Genomic DNA, 20,407 nt, shown 5'->3' with positions numbered 1-20,407 from the left:
TGGAGGAGCCCCACATCCTTTTCCCCTTGCTCTTTCGTCCGTTCCCTGCCTAGAACCTCCAGAGCAGCACCACCCTCCTCCGCAACTCCGGCGAGCTCGACGCCACCGCGAGACCGCCCCTCCAGACCTCCTCTGCCTACTCCGACCCCGCCTTGAGCTCCGCCCTAGCCTCGCGCAGCTCCCAGGCCCCTCCACACCCCCCAATCCGCCACCGCAGCACGGTCGCCGGCGAGCAGTTCGAGCCGCCGCCGCACCTCACCATGGGGAATACCCCAATCAACCGTCCCAGACCTCACCAAACCCAGGAATCGATGCGCCCTGACCTCCTCGAGCTCCCTAGCCACCTCTAGTTCATCGCCGGTGAGTCCCCTGGCCGGAAAACGGCCGAATCCCCTCCCTATCTTCTTCTCCGATGAGCCAGGGGCATATCTTCTAGGAATCAAAAAGTTCTAAGGGCCTATTTGCTAGTTTCCAGCTCTTTTCCTTTTGTTTCTAGAATTCAAATTAGTGAAATTTGAAAATGCTTATAAATTCGTAGAAAAATTAGAAAAATGCAAATCCAAATGTTTTTGAATCCTTGTTACAAGAACTACAAGTTTTGTTACATGCACATCTTCATTTTTGGTCTGTATTTTAATCCAAGAAATAGGAAAGAATAGATAGGCTTTATTTATTCTAGGAGTTCTACTCAGTAACTGTCTGTGATTTTTGGGTTGATTGTGGCTTACAGTGTTACTAGTACCTGGTAAAAATTTGAAACCTTTTTGACATCTTTAACTAGGTCAAAGTTTTAAGATTCCTAAATTTACTAGTTATGCTAATGTATTTATGCTAGTAGAAATATTAGAGTTTTGAGTGGGAAATTTTTTCCATGCATATGTGTTACTAAAACTTTTCTGTTGCACAAATTTGAGAAATGTTAGAACTGTTTAACTATTTCTTTGATTTAATGCTTGTTTAGTAGGTTTTAATTATGGTAAATAGTTTCCTTGCTTAGAAAATTCTGAATATTTTTGTAGAACTCTATTTTGGTCATATGTTCATGTCTGTTAAATTTAGGATCCAGAAACACTATATAACTTCCTGTACTAATTAGTTTTATCATATGTGGTTTAATTTTGTCAAAATTATTACTTCAGTTTTATGCCTAGAAGGTGATCAAGAAGCCCAGCTGAACGCCACCATACTGACTGAAGACCCGGATCAAAGTCCGGAAGAGCCCAAGGCTAATCTAGTTAGCGACTATCGTGAAGGCAAGCCCCGGACATAACCCAGTATTTCAAATTATTACAATTTATCGTTATTACTTACTTCTGCATTTACAGTTCTTAGGATTTGAATTGAAACCCTAGATGCATGATCCTAGGAACCTATGTACTGAACACTAGACCTGAGTTCGAATAATTGCTAAGCTTATAGGACCGGTAAAAATCGAGTGATTGCCTGTCACTTGCGAGCTCTATAGGAATTGCTTGTTTACTTTCTGCTATCAATATAAGGACGACGGACGGGGTCGTGTTCGATATCATGACCTTAGGTGAGACCTCGTTTGTGTTGATGAATTTTGCTAAGGTCGCGGTGTGTGGTAGCGGTGGTTATGTTTTTGAACGTACTAGCCACATGCCGTAAATATGGTTCGCGGTAAGCCTAGTAGCCGATTGGACCGGGGAGTGGATATACCTTTCACTCTCTCTTAGAGATAGGTTTTATTTATGTTTATGTTGCGCAACACCACGGGTGCAGGGACGAGGTTGGTGTCCTGTAGTCGGGGAGAGTGATCCTATCCACAAGCTGGAAAGAAAGGTAAGCAGTTGTTTGGGAACGACCCGACGGTGTTCCAAACGTGTGTGTTAGGTCTGCCTGGCCAGGTTAACAAATTTCGATTCGAATCGTCCGCTTCTCACGGTTTGGGACTGCTTGATCCCTTTGCCACACAGACTAATAAGAGCAACATTATGATGATCAATCTTGATGTTTGACTAAAGTTCTACCATGGTTGGATAGCATTAGTTGTTTACATAGAATGGTTAATCAACTAGAATATGGAAAGCTAAAATGTGAAGTAAGGACCTACTCTTTATTGCTTTTCAGCAAAAGGAAACCAGAGCCTTACAAAACCCTGCATAGTCTAGTTAGGTGGGCTAAGTATACCCGTTGACGGTTAAGTCTTGCTGAATATTAGTATACTCAGCCTTGCTGTTGAAACCTTTTTCAGGTATGAGTTTTGAGGACCAGATCACTAGTCTAACTTGGCCCTGCTCTTTGCCTCCTGGCTGGTCTGTAGAATGGGATCCGTCTTCGGCCGGCAATGACCCCGATGAATGATACCTTGCTTGGGCTAGCTTGGTGTCCTTTTGCGACATGTTGTAGCCGTTGTGTTTTCTTTCCGTTGCTTTTGAACTCTGAACTTAAACTTATGTCTTGTATAATATTTTACTAAGTTTGGATCTGTATTAAGTACTTTGAACTTGATGTAATAAATACTATGCCTGTGTTGTAAAATTATGGTTGTAATATCTCTGGACTCGCCATCGTGCGGGGTATGCTTGTTCGATCTGAGAACCGGTGGTTGTATCGGGACGTTACCCGACAGACCAAGAATTGTTCCGTTTGAAGTGCGTATGAGCCGGTGTTGCCTTTAGGGTGGTGGCCAGCACACTTGAGCCGGGATAATTCAGGTGGTTCTGCCACAAAAGTTAGGGATTACTTCATCCCTGTCGACTTCGTGGTGCTGGACATGGACATTTCCAAGGATACACCACTTATCCTAGGAAGGCCATTCCTAAGCACTGCGGGGGCACAAATCAATGTTGGAGCCAGAGAAATCCGCTTCAATATCAATGGCAAGGAAGAAAGATTCCCATTCCAGCCCAAGGTTGAGCAATGCTCTATGATCAAAATCAAGTTTGGGCCAAACCCACGAGGCATATAAGAAGTCGTGGTAACACCACGAAAGAAGGACAACATGGTCAGCCTCGTGAAAGAAGTCATAAGGGAGTATAAGCATGAAGAGGTGGTAATACTAGTCCAGATAACCCCACAAGATCAATCCTCCTCATCAAGAATGAAAAAGGCGGAGAAAGCACATTAATCCGTTGCTGCTCCTCCCAGGGCGGATGCTCAATCATAATCGAAGAGGGGTCGTGCACGTCGGACTTTAAACGACGCGCCCTTGCCAAAGGTAAATTGGTATTTATTTCATATTTACTTCGTTTCGCCTTTTCAATTTCTTTCACCTCATTTGATTTCCCCACTGCATGTTTGAAATTTTCAAAATTATTTTCTGCATGCTGGAATTTTTCTAGCACTTTTCACATTTAACAAAAATACCAAAAATATTTTCTGAGTTTCAAAATCCTTTGGGAAAAATAATTTGGACTTCATTTTCGAGCAAACTCTGGCCGTGCACCATATTTTCAAAGTTTTTAACTGTTGAGAAAGCAACTGGCCAAAAGGGGGCACCAAGGGGGCCACCCTGGGGCCGGCCGACCCCACAGGTCGGCCAACCCAGGGCCAACGGCTCCTGGGCCCCACCTTCTCCAACGGCTACCTGACCATTGGGCCTACCTCTCCTCGGGCGCACTCACCAAGTTTCCTTCAAATAGAGGCTGAGAGAGAGGTGAGGAGCTCTCATGCTCACTCTCTTCACTCTCACTCTCTCTCTCACACATTCTTGCTCGGGTTTTCATTGGATTTTGGCTCAAGTTTGATTGCAACAAATCTCTCTCTCTCATTTCTTTGCTGCAAGATTGTCTACACACTTGGAGGAACAACATTCGGGTAAGAGTTTCATTTTTATTTCACTAACGCAACCCGAATCGAGTTGTTCTCGTTCGTTCTTGTTGCAAGCATGAAGGGTGCAGGAAGGATGATCATCGAAGCTCTCAAAAGGATGACGAGGTTAGGCTCGTCCCGTTCACGGGGTGAGTCAAGCTCTTGTCATTCCCTCGAACCTACACCAACACCGACCACGATGGACTATGAAGAAGACGAACAAGAAGAATAATTTGAGGAGCAAGCTACAGAACCGCAAGCCGAGGACATGGAAATAGATGAAGATGATGCACCGTACGTCGACTTGCGTGACGACCGCGAGCGTCAAGCCTACGTCATGATCAAGGATCAAAGCTTTGCTCTTACCTAAGCTCTCGATCCAGATCTTCTAGAGAAAATAGGTATGGATGTTGACTTCGCTCATGTTTGGCATGCGGTTGGATGGGATGACTTTGTGCCCGTTGAGGAGAATGGTTCTCGTCTCCTCACCATCCAATTTCTTTGCACTCTTCGGGAGGTGGACGATGGTGTTTCATTCCGACTTTTTGGAGTTGAACGCTATTTTAATTGGAGAAATTTCAGCCACCTCCTTGGTTTTAACACACGCTTGCCAGTTTCCCTTGCAAAAGCTTGCCGCAGTTTTGATCGACATGAGTTTTGGGGTTTGATTTCGGGTCAAATTGTTCATGGCAAGTTTGCACCTTAGTGCAATGACATTCAAAATTCGACTCTTCTTTTGATGCACAAGTGGGTGGCTATCACTCTCTTTCCAAGAGATGATCCACGATCAGTGCGTAACGATGAGTTGATGATATTATACGCCGTGGTCAACAAGATCCGAATCTCCACCGCAAGAGCAATGGTTATGCAATGGCTTACAAATTTTAGAATGACGGGTCCTATTGAATGCACTTCTTTAGTTACCCGCATCACATCTTACATGGGAATCTTAGACGGGAACCCCGTTCCCTTCATTGAGGAGCCTCGTGTTATGATCGCTGAGGCGTACTTGGTTCAAGGCCACATACTCAAAAAAGGCTCGGATGACTCCTTGATTTTCTTTTCTTTAGGTTATGCAAATGAATTCCCATTGCCAAACGTGGGATATCACTTGTATAACTGTGACACCCTAGGTGTCTGCACATTAGTGTTGCATACCTTTTATACATCATGTGCTTGTTTTGCTTGAAAAAGGGCATTTTTGTAATTATTAAAGGTTATATGCGTAATTATGATTTTATACAAGGTCCTTTCTGCAGTTATATTTGAATTGGGTGTGCAATTATAGCTTTTGTGGAGGGTGTTTTTGCAAAATATGGTGTAATCATTACATGGCAGGAAACTTTTCAAATCAGCCCAAGTTTGAAATGAAATTTCATTGAAAAAGTCAAGTTCCTTTGAATTCAAATTCCTTTCTTTGTTTTCAAAATTAGCTCTCTATCCTTTGATCAAATAAATTTTTGCACAACATCAAAGTTGTAGATCTTGAAAATTTGAACAACTTTCATGTTGGGCACTTTTTCATTTGAGCTTTAGTTTAAAAGTTATTGCCTGTTTACAGAATGGTCCCAGGAAGTTTTGAAAATTGCAAAACAGCCCTTATCCCCTTCCTCCAGCCCTCTCCTCTGTTTTCCCCGCCGCCGCTGTGCAGAGCCCGCCGCCGGCGCAGGGGAGAGCCAGGCCGGTCCCCCTTTGCTTCGCGCTGGCGCCCACGCGTCGCCCTGCTGCTCCCCACCGCCCTCCTTGCTCGCGTTGGAGCCTCCCCGGCCGTGCCACGCGCCCCCGACGAGCGCAGAGCCGCCCCCGCGGCCGCCACCGTAACGCCGCCGTGGAGCGACCGCTGCAGCACCCCAGGGCCTTCTTTCTCGCGCGTACGAGCACCACAAAGACTCCAGCGACCTATTCCTCTCCTCCTTTCGCCTTCCCCTCGCTCTCACCCCGCAGAACGCCGCCGCCGCCCCGCTTGAACCCCCAGCGAGCTCCCCTCCGCCGCGGAGCCGCCACCACAGACCCGCTCCACCCCAATAGCCCCCACCATTAGCCGCGCCTCGTCCTAGCGCAGCTTTCCAGCCGCTTCTCGTCGCCCAAAACCCACCGGAGTTACCCCGCCGCCGTGCTCCAAGCACCGCAAGCCGCCGCTCACCGTCGACACCCCATCTCCGACCACCCTAGCCTCGATTCCAAGCACCAAGAGGTGCGCATTGACCTCTACTCCATTTCCCCCAACCCATCCCTCGCCGCCGGTGAACCTAGGCGCCGGAAACGGCCGGTCAAACCCCGCCTCCCCTCTCTGACCCGTCCAAGGATGTCGGTGTTTGAATTTGAAAAACCCCCGGGGGCTATCTGCGTAGTCAGTGACACATTTGAATAGTGCTATAGGGACTTGTTTGTTATGATTTTTTGTGAACTTTGAAATTCAATATCAATTCGTAGAAAATTCATAAAATACCAAATCTGGATGTTATGGAATCCTCTTGAAGATATCTATGCAGTAGAATCATAATATGTTAGGCATTAGTTCAAAGTTTTTGCTGTAGAATTTCATTTGTGTTACTAGTGCATAAATATTGGTTGTTTTTATCTTTTTCTTATCTACTGTTTGAAGCCTGATCTTGCAATGAAATTTTTATGGTGATTTACTCATATGTATATAGTGTTGCTATAAACATTTCGTGCTCAGTTCTCATGTGTAGCTATTTATTTGATTTAATACTTGTTTAGTAGACTTTATTTATGGTAAATAGTTTCTGTTCGTAATAAATCATGAAAATATTTATGAATGTTATTCTTGAGTAGCTTAGCTTGTCCAGGAAGTTTGAGCCTCAGTTCATGAATAGAACAGGAGATAAAAATGAATCTTTCTTGTCTGATGTCTGTTTTGTTTATTTTCTCAGAATTAATTCTTTGTAGATAAAATCATGAAAAATTCACAGTAGCTAATTCTTCTCTGTGTAAAGCTCCTGTTAAATTTTGAGCTTCTTTTTTGCTCTAGTTTGACCTGTATAATTCAAGCTTGTTCTAGGTGTGATCTGAATGAATGAATTGTTGTGATTAAATGGATTCATTTTTTGGCATGAATTTTACAGGGTAGCCTACTCTGTTCATTTTCTGTTTAGGATAATTTTTTCTGATTTTATTGCTGAATGTGCTCTGAGTTGTTTATTTATTTGCAAACCATGACTTAATTGTTATAGGAAATCACCCCCACTTGTTTATGAAGTTAATAAACTTCATTTGTGCTGTTGATCATGATGCCTTGTGTAATTAAATTTGTTGAGTTACTACTCTATAAACGATTGCCCATGTGTGTTTATAATGTTGTTTTTGCATTACATATAGATACGACTGCTTTGTCGGACGGGACGTACGAGCTGATCCCGGAGTCTGACGGAGGTGATCCAGAAGTCCAGGTGAACGCTGCTGAACTAAATGAAGCCCCGAACCAAAGTTCGGAAGAGCCTAGAGCTGAAATAGTTAGCGACTACCGAGAAGGCAAGCCCCGGACATAACCTATATTTCAAATTATTATCATTTACTGTCTTTATTTACTTGTGCATTTACAGTTCTTAGTATTTGAACTGAAACCTTAGATGCATGATCCTAGGAACCTATGTACTGAAAACTAGACTTGAGTTCGACTACTTGCTAAGCTTATAGGACCGGTAAAAGTCGAGTGATTGCCTGTCACTCGCGAGCTTTATAGGAATTGCTTGTTTACTTTTTGTTATCAATATAAGGATGACGGACGGGGTCGTGTTCGATATCATGACCTATGATGAGACCCCGTCTGTATTGATGAACTTGCTAAGGTCGCGGTGTGTGGTAGCGGTGGTTAAGTTTTTGAAAGTACTAGCCACATGCCGTAAATATGGTACGCGGCAAGCCTAGTAGCCGATTGGACCGGGGAGTGGATATACCTTGACACTCTCTCTTAGGGATAGGTTTTATTTTTTTATGTTGCGCAACACTACGACTTCAAGGGACAAGGGTGGACCTCGTAGAAGGGTGGACCTGAGCCCTGTAGTCGGGGAGAGTGTTCCTATCCACAAGCCGGAAAGAAAGGTCAACGGTTGTTTGGGAATGACCCGACGGTGTTCCAGACGTGTGTGTTAGGTTTGCCTGGCCTAGGTTAAGAAATTCGATTCGAATCATCTGCTTCTCACAGTTTGGGACTGCTTGATCCCTTTGCCACACAGAGTAATAAGAGCAACAATATTATTTATCAATCTTGATGTTCGCTTAGTTTTCTATCATGATTGGATAGTAGTTGCTTACATAGAATGGTTAATCAACTAGAATCTTGAAAGCTAAAACTTGAAAGTAAGGATCTACTCTTTATTGCTTTTCAGCAAAAGGAAAACCAGAGCCTCACAAAACCTTGCATAGTCTAGCTACAGTGGGCTACTTATACCCGTTGACGGCTAAGTCTTGCTGAGTATTAGAATACTCAGCCTTGCTGTTGAAAACCTTTTCAGGTATGAGTTTTGAGGAGCAAATCGCTAGCTTGACCTATCCTTGCTCGTTGCCTCCTTGGCTGGTCCGTAGAGTGGGATACGTCTTCGACCGGCAATGACTATGATGAGTGATACCATGCTTGGGCTAGCCTGGTATCCTTTTGCGACGTGTTGTAGCCGTCGTGTTTTATCTTCCGCTGTCTAAACTCTGAACTTAAGTTATGGCTTGTATAACTGCTTTACTAAGGTTGGTCTTGTAATAATGCTTTAGAACTGGTTTGTAATAACTTTTATGCCTGTGATGTAAAATTGTGGTTGTAATATCTCTGGACTCGCCTTCGTGCGGGGTATGCTTGTTCGATCCGAGAACCGGTGGTTGTATCGGGACGTTACCCGACAGACCAAGAATTGTTCCGTTTGAAGTGCGTTTGAGCTGGTGTTGCCTTTATGGTGATGGCCTGCGCACTTGAGCTGGGATAATTCAGGTGGTTCTGCCACAGCTGGTATCTGAGCTGCAAGCATACACCAGAGGTGTTGGAACCTTAAAAATCATTTTCCATATAAAATTGGAACAATAAGGTATTTCGGAAAACTACGTTGGATTCGTTAAGGGTTGTGCATAGAACGTAAAGTCCTAGGGAATTTATGGGAATTACTAGGTGGTTATTTATATATGGTTTATGTTATCTGACTTCCAGCACTTTACATTTTGTTAAACCATACTCACAAGCCACTCTTAATTCTTGTAACGACGCACCTATGTTGAGGTAAGAAGGTAAGGATCCTCAGTCAGCTGAGGGAGTCTGACCTTCCCGTCGGTGATGCGAGCCGAACGCTGCCCTCAAGCAGTGGCTTACTTGAGGTGCTTCCAATATACCGACTATTAGTTGACTATATTGGAAGTAAAGTGTGCTCAGTCAGCTGAGGGAGTCTGACCTTCCCGTCGGCGATGTGAACCAAACGCTGCGCTCAAGCAGTGGCCTACTTGAGCTGCTACCAATATATCGATCTCGGTCGACTATATTGGGAGTAAAGGAACTCGTGAATACGCCACTGAGTAGCGTATGTTAACGTTGGCCATACGACGGAAATTGTATGGCTGCCGCTTCTATAGTGAGCGGTAATGTTTGGGGACGCTTTCATGGGTGCTGGCATGAAAGGTTCATTGGATATATATATGTTCTGTCAATCTTCTGCAGGTACACTAACCACGATTCGATAAGTTAAGAACAGTTAGAATGTATCGACTAGCTATATAGGGAGAGCCGTATTTATGTATGCCATCCGTGCTAACCACGTAAGCCCAACGATAGTTGGCAATTGTTTATCTTGTGAGGACGGTCAGGACGTGCATGCATATTTGGTTGATGTTCGAATTGGTTCCTAGTGTTTGAAGTTGTTACATGAGGCTTTGTAAGGATTTTCTAGTATGAATCCTCATAGATAAGTGTTAGTGTGCTTAAATCATGAGTGAATTAAATTTTTATTTTAGGAGCATGCTTGTTAAAATGCTTAGATTTTCTTGGATGAAAAAGATGGTCTTGAGTCTTGTTTTCATCCTAATCCCCTTCATGTTGTTATAAGGATTTTTTCATTCCTTAGAATCTCAAATGATGAACCAGTACCGATTGTGGTTTGTTATTTTCTGAGTTTGGAACCATGTCATCTTTTGAATTAGGATCACATTTGCTTTACCGCAGTCTTCTTAAAACTTTATTTGAGAAGTCTTGAGATAATCACATTACTCACATTTGAATCCTTTTTTATTCAGATGGCGGCTTGTCCCCAGATGTGTTGGGATGAGGAGGGAAATGCTCATACCGACTGTCTATACTGGGAGGGTTTTCCGAGGATTCTTTGGGATTCACTCCGTATTTTCCACTACCCAGATCCACCCCAGTACACGGGACGCCAGTTTTCTGAGGATGGAATTCAGAAGAACAGAGTTACCATGACCATTCCTCAGCACCCCACCTTGGATTGGCCACCTATAGATATTGAGGTGGTGGGATATCGTTTGGTGGATGCTTTTGAGACGGCAGCTCTCAGAGCTATTACTACTTTTTGTGAGCACCATCCTGAGGAGGTAGCTGCGTATCCTATTGGGTTGTTTCCAGCAGTCAATGCTGGTAAGGCAGAGTGACTCTTCAGGACCACACACTTTGGGCACTTAATTGGAGATGTAGCTGGGGAGACTATTCAGGCAGTAGTCAGATATATGAATGCTCAGTCGCACTACCAGATACTTTAGCAGCGACACATGGAGCAGGGGATAGACTTAGCCCAGTCCTTCGAGCGAGGTCTTCGTTTGAGGGATACTCAGATTCAGGGACTTCAGGATGCCGTTGCTGGTAGGGATCAGGCCATTGCACAGTTTGAGCATCAGGCTATGGAGCATGGTGCTGAGATAGAGCAGCGCAACACAGTTATTGGTTTTCTTCAGGGGCAGGTGAATGAGCTTCAAGCAGATTGGGTTGATGCTTTGGCCCATATTGGTATGCTCCAGGAGCAATTAGATGTTCCAGCCGCGCCTACAGCAGCAGTTGAGGACCCGGAGGAGGTTGAGGGAGTTTCTGATTTAGATTCAGAACACGCACTTGCTGAGCCTAACCCTCAGCCGGACGACTCTTCTTCCGGCACTGCCTCTTCTGTGGGCAACCTCGATGACTTCTAGGCACCTTAGACTTGTCCTAGATAGTTTGTGTTTTCTCTTGTTGTAGCATATGTACATAGGGAAGATGATGTTGTAAAATAGCCCTAGGGAGGAGTACCACTTGTTGTGTTATATGTGGTAAGGGTGTGTGATGTAGGTTGTACGAAAAATGCTACTTTGGTTGTAATATAAGTAGCGACTACCAGTTTGGAAATCATGATCTTCCCACTTGCCAAATCTCTTCGTTTGTGCATTTCCACGCTGTTTGATGAATACAAAAGATGTTGCAAACTTTGTGGCATGTGTGCTCATCAAATTTATCCTATTAAATTTGAGAGACTATATTTTTAGTTCAATCACTTCTGTGATCCCTGTTGATTAGCAGCGTAGCACAGAACGGTGAAGAGTGAATTGCTAGATTATCTTCTTTACCCTTTTTGCTCTCAGCGTTGAGTATCAATATGATGGAGCATGAGGCTATCTAACAGCTGACTAGTTCTGAGTTTTATGGGTTGCACAAATATGTGTTGTGCATATTGTGCTACACCGCATTTAGTTAAAATTATGCTTGATTTAATTTTGATATCCAGTGTTTGATCATTGCATTTACCATTGATTTTGGGAGCAAGAGAAATGTATCTAATGGATGTCTTCCATTATTATAGATGGTTGGTCAAACTCGTGGAACGCCTGAAGGCTTCGGCCGTGAGACTGGCAGTGGATCTCAGCAGCCACCGCCACCACCGTCGAATCTAGCCGACTTAATGGCCATGCAGACTGAGCTGCTTCGCCAGTTGGTCCAAGGGCAACAGAATCAGCCACGCCAACATCATGGAGGACGGGATGCTCAACCCGCGGGTTACCAGGAGTTCTTTGGTACCCAACCTCCACTTTTCAGCCGAGCTGATGACCCACTGGATGCTGATGCTTGGCTCCGTACAATCAATTCCAAGTTTGCTCTGTTAGCGGTACCGTGTGCTGATGCAAACAAGGCCCACTTTGCCGCCCAGCAGCTTCGTGGTCCTGCACGTATATGGTGGGATCATTATTGTGAGATGCAGCCTGCTGAGCATGTCATCTCTTGGGAGGAATTCCGAACTGCCTTCAGATCACATCATATTCCTGAGGGGCTGATAGAGAGAAAGTTGAATGAGTTCTTGGCTCTAAATCAAGGAACCCGCACTGTTCTACAATATGCACAGACTTTCAATCACCTGTGCCAATACGCGGGCCATCATGCTGATACGGATGCCAAGAAATGTGATCGTTTTAGTCGTGGCCTCACTACCAAGCTCAAGGAACTGCCTGAACCTTGTTCAGCCCAACACTTACAATGAGCTGGTTAACCTGGCCATCACTCAAGAGGACTGTATTGCTACACATCGTGCCGAGAAGTAGCGGAAGGCACCAACAGGACCCTCGAGTGCTCAGCCACCGAGGTATCGTCTGGTGCAGAACACTCCACCAAGGCCTCCACAGAGAAATGCCCCAGTGGGCAGGCTTGTCTTTAGGCCGCCCCAACAGCAGGGAGGATTCAGACCTCCAGTGCCTCAGCAGTAGCAACAGCAACAGCAGCAGCAGCAGCAATTTAGCCCAAGGCCGAATGCCCCACAGTTCAATAGTGGGAATGGTAATAATCGATGCTTCAACTGCGGCAGTACTTCTCACTTTGCCAAGAATTGTCCGCAGCCCAGAAGGAATAATCCAGGGCAAAACTCCAACCAGAACAACAACAAGGGCAAGGGCAAGGGGCAAATGGTGCAAGTTCGACAAGGGCGAGTTAATTTCACCACTCTTGCAGACCTTCCAGAAGGAGCACCAGTCATGACGGGTACTTTCTCTATCCACAATAAACCCGCAGTCATATTATTTGATTTTGGTGCAATGCATAGTTTTATAAGTGCCAATTTGGAGCAAAAATAGGATTGGACTTTTGTCATACTAAGGGATCTTTTATGATAACAACCCCTGGTGGGAAGATAGCTTCCAATCAAATCACTACACAGGTACCCCTTAAGTTGGGTAGTAAAGTGATAAAGACAGATTTGATTTTGTTGAATTTACAAGGCATGGATGTTATTTTGGGCATGGATTGGATGGCTAAACATAAAGTACTGTTAGATATCTCTTCCCGAGCTATCGAGATAAATTCACCATACCCAGGAGCCACCATACTCTATCTACCACAACGAGAGTGCTTCAACTCTTGCGCCTATGCCACAAAAGAAATTAAACTTGAAGATATCCCTGTTGTGTGGGAGTATGCGGATGTATTTCCAGATGATTTGCCTGGAATGCCCCCTGATAGAGATATCGAGTTTGTTATTGAACTTCAACCCGGTACCGCCCCTATATCTAAGAGGTCGTACCGAATGCCTCCAAATGAGTTAGCAGAATTGAAAGTCCAACTCCAAGACCTTCTTGACAAGGGCTTTATTCGTCCAAGTTCTTCACCCTGGGGATGTCCAGCCCTGTTTGTGAAGAAGAAGGACAACAGCTTGAGGCTATGTGTTGATTATCGACCACTCAATGCGGTTACTATTAAAAACAAGTATCCTCTTCCCCGCATTGATATCCTGTTTGACCAGTTAGCTGGAGCTAAGGTTTTCTCTAAAATCGATCTTCGTTCTGGCTACCACCAAATAAAGATCAGGCCTTGTGATATTTCAAAGACTTGTTTTCTCGACCAGATATGGACTCTATGAATATCTGGTTATGTCTTTTGGTCTTACCAATGCCCCAGCATATTTTATGTACTTGATGAATTCAGTCTTCATGCCGGAGCTGGATAAATTCGTTGTGGTATTCATTGACGATATTTTGATCTACTCCAAGAATGAAGAAGAGCACGAGCAACATTTGCGTATTGTTCTTCAACGATTACGAGATCATCATCTTTATGCCAAATTTTCCAAGTGTGAATTTTGGCTGGATAGTGTGAAATTTTTAGGCCATACTATCTCCAGTGATGGCATATCAGTTGATCCAACTAAAGTACAAGAAGTGATGGATTGGGAATCTCCTACTTCAGTTCATCAAATTTCGCAGTTTTCTTGGTTTAGCTGGATACTATCGTCGATTCATCCCTGATTTCTCCAGAATAGCCAAGCCTATGACGGAGTTATTGAAGAAGGGAGTGAAGTTTGTTTGGAATGACAAATGTGAAGAAGCCTTTCAAACTCTCAAAGCTCGGCTCACTACTGCTCCAGTGTTGGCTACACCGGACAGTACCAAACCTTTTGATGTCTATTGTGATGCTTCTGGTACGGGACTTGGTTGTGTGCTTATGCAAGAAAACCGAGTTATTGCTTATGCATCAAGAGCTCTCCGGAATCACGAGAAGAATTATCCAACACATGATCTGGAGTTAGCAGCTGTTATACACGCTCTCAAGCTTTGGAGACATCATCTTATGGGCACTCATTGTAATATTTACACTGACCATAAGAGTCTCAAATATATCTTCACCCAAGCTGATCTCAACATGAGACAGAGACGCTGGCTAGAGTTGATAAAGGATTATGATCTAGAAGTGCACTATCATCCAGGAAAGGCTAATGTGGTTGCGGATGCACTCAGCCGCAAGTCACAATGCCATTGTCTATCTGTAGAGCCATTCAATGAAACTCTATGCCAGGAAATGATGAAGTTAAACCTAGAAATGGTACCTCAAGGAAGTTTGAACCATATATCTATTGAGCCTACACTTCATGATAGCATCATCATGGCACAATTACATGATGAGGGTATCAAGATCATCAAGGAAAAATTATCCCAAGGTGAAGCCAAGTACAAATGTTTTTGAGTGGATCATAGAGGAGTTTTATGGTTTGAATCTCGACTTGTTGTACCCAAGGATCATCAGCTTAGAAGGCAAATTCTTGACGAAGCACATCTATCGAAGTTTTCGATTCATCCCGGTAGTACCAAGATGTATCAAGATCTTAAACAAGATTTCTGGTGGACTCGAATGAAAAGAGAGATCGCCAGATATGTTTCTGAGTGTGATATCTGTCAAAGAGTTAAGGCTAGTCACTTGAAGGTAGCTGGTACTCTCCAACCTTTACCCATTCCATCCTGGAAATGGGAGGACATCAGTATGGATTTTATTGTCGGTTTACCCAACACTTCGTAGAAGCATGATTCTATTTGGGTAATCGTTGATAGACTCACCAAGACCGCTCATTTTATTCCAGTGCATACAACTTATTCTGCCAAGAGGATATGCAGAGATTTATCTCGATCAGATAGTCCGTTTGCATGGAGTTCCAAAGACGATCATTTCTGATCGTGGGGCTCAGTTTATTGCACATTTCTGGGAGCAATTGCAAGAATCCCTTGGAACAAAATTGATTCGTAGCTCAGCTTATCATCCACAAACAGATGCGCAAACTAAACGAATCAATCAAATCCTTGAAGAGATGTTGAGAGCATGTGCTATTCAATATGGCAAGAACTGGGACAAATGCCTAGCACTAGCTGAATTCTCTTACAATAACAGTTATCAATCCAGCTTGCAAATGCACCATTTGAAGCATTGTACAGTCGAAGGTGTCGAACTCCTTTGAGTTGGTCACAAGCTGGAGAACGCAAAATCTTTGGGCATTTGTGTTATGATCGATGAGGCGTACTTGGTTCAAGGCCACATACTCAAAAAAGGTTCGGATGACTCCTTGATTTTCTTTTCTTTAGTTTATGCAAATGAATTCCCATTGCCAAACGTGGGATATCACTTGTATAACTGTGACACCCTAGGTGTCTGCACATTAGTGTTGCATACCTTTTATACATCATGTGCTTGTTTTGCTTGAAAAAGGGCCTTTTTGTAATTATTAAAGGTTATATGCATAATTATGATTTTATACAAGGTCCTTTCTGCAGTTATATTCGAATTTGGTGTGCAATTATAGCTTTTGTGGAGGGTGTTTTTGCAAAATATGGTGTAATCATTACATGGCAGGAAACTTTTCAAATCAGCCCAAGTTTGAAATGAAATTTCATTGAAAAAGTCAAGTTCCTTTGAATTCAAATTCCTTTCTTTGTTTTCAAAATTAGCTCTCTATCCTTTGATCAAATAAATTTTTGCACAACATCAAAGTTGTAGATCTTGAAAAGTTGAACAACTTTCATGTTGGGCACTTTTTCATTTGAGCTTTAGTTTAAAAGTTATTGCCTAGTTTACAGAATGGTCCCATGGAAGTTTTGGAAATTGCAAAACAGCCCTTATCCCCTTCCTCCAGCCCTCTCCTCTGTTTTCCCCGCCGCCGCTGTGCAGAGCCCGCCGCCGGCGCAGGGGAGAGCCAGGCCGGTCCCCCTTTGCTTCGCGCTGGCGCCCTACGCGTCGCCCTGCTGCTCCCCACCGCCCTCCTTGCTCGCGTTGGAGCCTCCCCGGCCGTGCCACGCGCCCCCGACGAGCGCAGAGCCGCCCCCGCGGCCGCCACCGTAACGCCGCCGTGGAGCGACCGCTGCAGCACCCCAGGGCCTTCTTTCTCGCGCGCACGAGCACCACAAAGACTCCAGCTGACCTATTCCTCTCCTCCTTTCGCCTTCCCCTCGCTCTCACCCCGCAGAATGCCACCGCCGCCCCGCTTGAACCCCCAGCGATCTCACCTCCGCCGCGGAGCCGCCACCACAGACCCGCTCCACCCCAATAGCCCCCACCATTAGCCGCGCCTCATCCTAGCGCAGCTTCCCAGCCGCTTCTCGTCGCCCAAAACCTACCGGAGTTACCCCGCCGCCGTGCTCCGAGCACCGCAAGCCGCCGCTCACCGTCGACACCCCATCTCCGACCACCCTAGCCTCGATTCCAAGCACCAAGAGGTGCGCATCGACCTCTACTCCATTTCCCCCAACCCATCCCTCGCCGCCGGTGAGCCTAGGCGCCGGAAACGGCCGGTCAAACCCCGCCTCCCCTCTCTGACCCGTCCAAGGACGTCGGTGTTTGAATTTGAAAAACCCCAGGGGGCTATCTACGTATTCAGTGACACATTTGAATAGTGCTATAGGGACTTGTTTGTTATGATTTTTGTGAACTTTGAAATTCAATATCAATTCGTACGAAATTCATAAAATACGAAATCTGGATGTTTTGGAATCCTCTTGAAGATATCTATGCAGTAGAATCATAATATGTTAGGCATTAGTTCAAAGTTTTTGCTGTAGAATTTGATTTGTGTTACTAGTGCATAAATATTGGTTGTTTTTATCTTTTTCTTATCTACTGTTTGAAGCCTGAATCTTGCAATGAAATTTTTATGGTGATTTACTCATATGTATATAGTGTTGCTATAAACATTTCGTGTTCAGTTCTCATGTGTAGCTATTTATTTGATTTAATGCTTGTTTAGTAGACTTTATTTATGGTAAATAGTTTCTATTCGTAATAAATCATGAAAATATTTCTGAATGTTCTTCTTGAGTAGCTTAGCTTGTCCAGAAAGTTTGAGCCTCAGTTCATGGCTAGAACAGGAGATAAAAATGAATCTTGCTTTTCTAATGTCTGTTTTTTTTATTTTCTCAGAATTAATTCTGTGTAGATAAAATCATGACAAATTCACAGTAGCTAGTTCTTTTCTGTGTAAACCTCCTGTTAAATTTTGAGCTTCTTATTTACTCTAGTTTGACCTGTATAATTCAAGATTGTTCTAGGTGTGATCTGAATGAATGAATTGTTGTGATTAAATGGATTCATGTTTTGGCATTAATTTTACAAGGTAGCCTACTCTGTTCATGTTCTGTTTAGTATAATTTTTGCTGATTTTATTTCTGAATGTGCTCTGAGTTGTTTATTTATTTGCAAACCATGACTTAATTGTTATAGGAAATCATCCCCACTTGTTTATGAAGTTAATAAACTTCATTTGTGCTGTTGATCATGATGCCTTGTGTAATTAAATTTGTTGAGTTACTACTCTATAAACGATTGCCCATGTGTGTTTATAATGTTGTTTTTGCATTACATATAGATACGACTGCTTTGTCGGACGGGACGTACGAGCTGATCCCGGAGTCTGACGGAGGTGATCCAGAAGTCCAGGTGAACGCCGCTGAACTAACTGAAGCCCCGAACCAAAGTTCGGAAGAGCCTAGAGCTGAAATAGTTAGCGACTACCGAGAAGGTAAGCCCCGGACATAACCTATATTTCAAATTATTATCATTTACTGTCTTTATTTACTTGTGCATTTACAGTTCTTAGGATTTGAACTGAAACCCTAGATGCATGATCCTAGGAACCTATGTACTGAAAACTAGACTTGAGTTCGACTACTTGCTAAGCTTATAGGACCGGTAAAAGTCGAGTGATTGCCTGTCACTCGCGAGCTTTATAGGAATTGCTTGTTTCCTTTTTGTTATCAATATAAGGATGATGGACGGGGTCGTGTTCGATATCATGACCTATGGTGAGACCCCGTCTGTATTGATGAACTTGCTAAGGTCGCGGTGTGTGGTAGCGGTGGTTAAGTTTTTGAAAGTACTAGCCACATGCCGTAAATATGGTACGCGGCAAGCCTAGTAGCCGATTGGACCGGGGAGTGGATATACCTGACACTCTCTCTTAGGGATAGGTTTTATTTTTTTATGTTGCGCAACACTACGACTTCAAGGGACAAGGGTGGACCTCGTAGAAGGGTGGACCTTGGAGCCCTGTAGTCGGGGAGAGTGTTCCTATCCACAAGCCGGAAAGAAAGGTCAACAGTTGTTTAGGAATGACCCGACGGTGTTCCAGACGTGTGTGTTAGGTTTGCCTGGCCAGGTTAAGAAATTCGATTCGAATCGTCTGCTTCTCACAGTTTGGGACTGCTTGATCCCTTTGCCACACAGAGTAATAAGAGCAACAATATTATTTATCAATCTTGATGTTTGCTTAGTTTTCTATCATGATTGGATAGTAGTTGCTTACATAGAATGGTTAATCAACTAGAATCTTGAAAGCTAAAACTTGAAAGTAAGGATCTACTCTTTATTGCTTTTCAGCAAAAGGAAAACCAGAGCCTCACAAAACCTTGCATAGTCTAGCTACAGTGGGCTACTTATACCCGTTGACGGTTAAGTCTTGCTGAGTATTAGAATACTCAGCCTTGCTGTTGAAAACCTTTTCAGGTATGAGTTTTGAGGAGCAAATCGCTAGCTTGACCTATCCTTGCTCGTTGCCTCCTGGACTGGTCCGTAGAGTGGGATACGTCTTCGACCGGCAATGACTATGACGAGTGATACCATGCTTGGGCTAGCCTGGTATCCTTTTGCGACGTGTTGTAGCCGTCGTGTTTTATCTTCCGCTGTCTAAACTCTGAACTTAAGTTATGGCTTGTATAACTGCTTTACTAAGGTTGGTCTTGTAATAATGCTTTAGAACTGGTTTGTAATAACTTTTATGCCTGTGATGTAAAATTGTGGTTGTAATATCTCTGGACTCGCCTTCGTGCGGGGTATGCTTGTTCAATCCGAGAACCGGTGGTTGTATCGGGACGTTACCCGATAGACCAAGAATTGTTCCGTTTGAAGTGCGTTTGAGCTGGTGTTGCCTTTATGGTGATGGCCTGCGCACTTGAGCCGGGATAATTCAGGTGGTTCTGCCACAATAACTGCCGTTCGCTAACCATCCCTGTTGTCTCACAAGAGGAGAGCCGCAAGCATAGTATTTCTGGTCTTCCTGGCAGGGTTACAAGAAGCAGGGCCAGAAGGGAGGAATTTATTCAGCAGAAACCTCAACCTCAACCACAACAATATGAGGCTGGAGGTCCGTCATGGCAGAGTGCCAGCTCCACTGAGTGGGCACGGTAGGCCCCAGGGCGCCGGTCCACCAGCTCCATTTCTAGTGGACCCCTGATCTCCGCTAGACGATCAGCTTCGTCCAGAGGTTTGGCCACTGACTCGGCAGATGGGCGAGCTGAACGTGCGCACTACCAACATCGACGAGTCGCTGGGCCAGCACATCGAGTCAACTCAGAACTGGTAGCAGTACACGGGTGAGAGGATCCACAACCTAGAGCGACAGCAGCAGCAGACCCGGGAGGAGTGGAGGGCCTACTACCATTGGGCTGAGTTTAACCCCAACCAACAGCAGTGAGCCTGAAGCTAGCTTGGGTGCGGACCCCCACGAGAGGTAACTTGTATCAAACTCTATCCTTTGCCACTTTCAAAACCTTGCATGAAACCAAACAAAAATTTGCAAAATTATGAAAATCCATAAAAATTTGCATAACTAAAATCAAATAAAAATTTGTAAAACCTAGAAAAACCCAAAAAATATTTACTTGCTTTCCAGTATGTGTAGTAAGCATGTGTAGTTTTTCCTTGTTGAGATGATGAATAGTTGCTCTGTTAGTTCCTTTCATATGCTTAGTTACAACATTGTGCTCAAACCTTAGGCTTGAAACTTGTGGATAGCGAAAAGCAGAAATCCTAACCTAGGTTGTTGTGGGTTATGATATGGCTGAAAAGAGTTGCTATGATCTTCTCCTACGTGATGCTTGATATCTGGAGTGTTTCTTTTCGAAAATACAAAAAAAAAAAAATAAAGTGCCT

The sequence above is a fragment of the Panicum virgatum genome, chromosome 2K (assembly GCF_016808335.1).
Source record: "Panicum virgatum strain AP13 chromosome 2K, P.virgatum_v5, whole genome shotgun sequence".
NCBI classification, from domain to species: Eukaryota; Viridiplantae; Streptophyta; class Magnoliopsida; order Poales; family Poaceae; genus Panicum; species Panicum virgatum.
Note: the sequence above shows the minus strand (reverse complement) of the source record.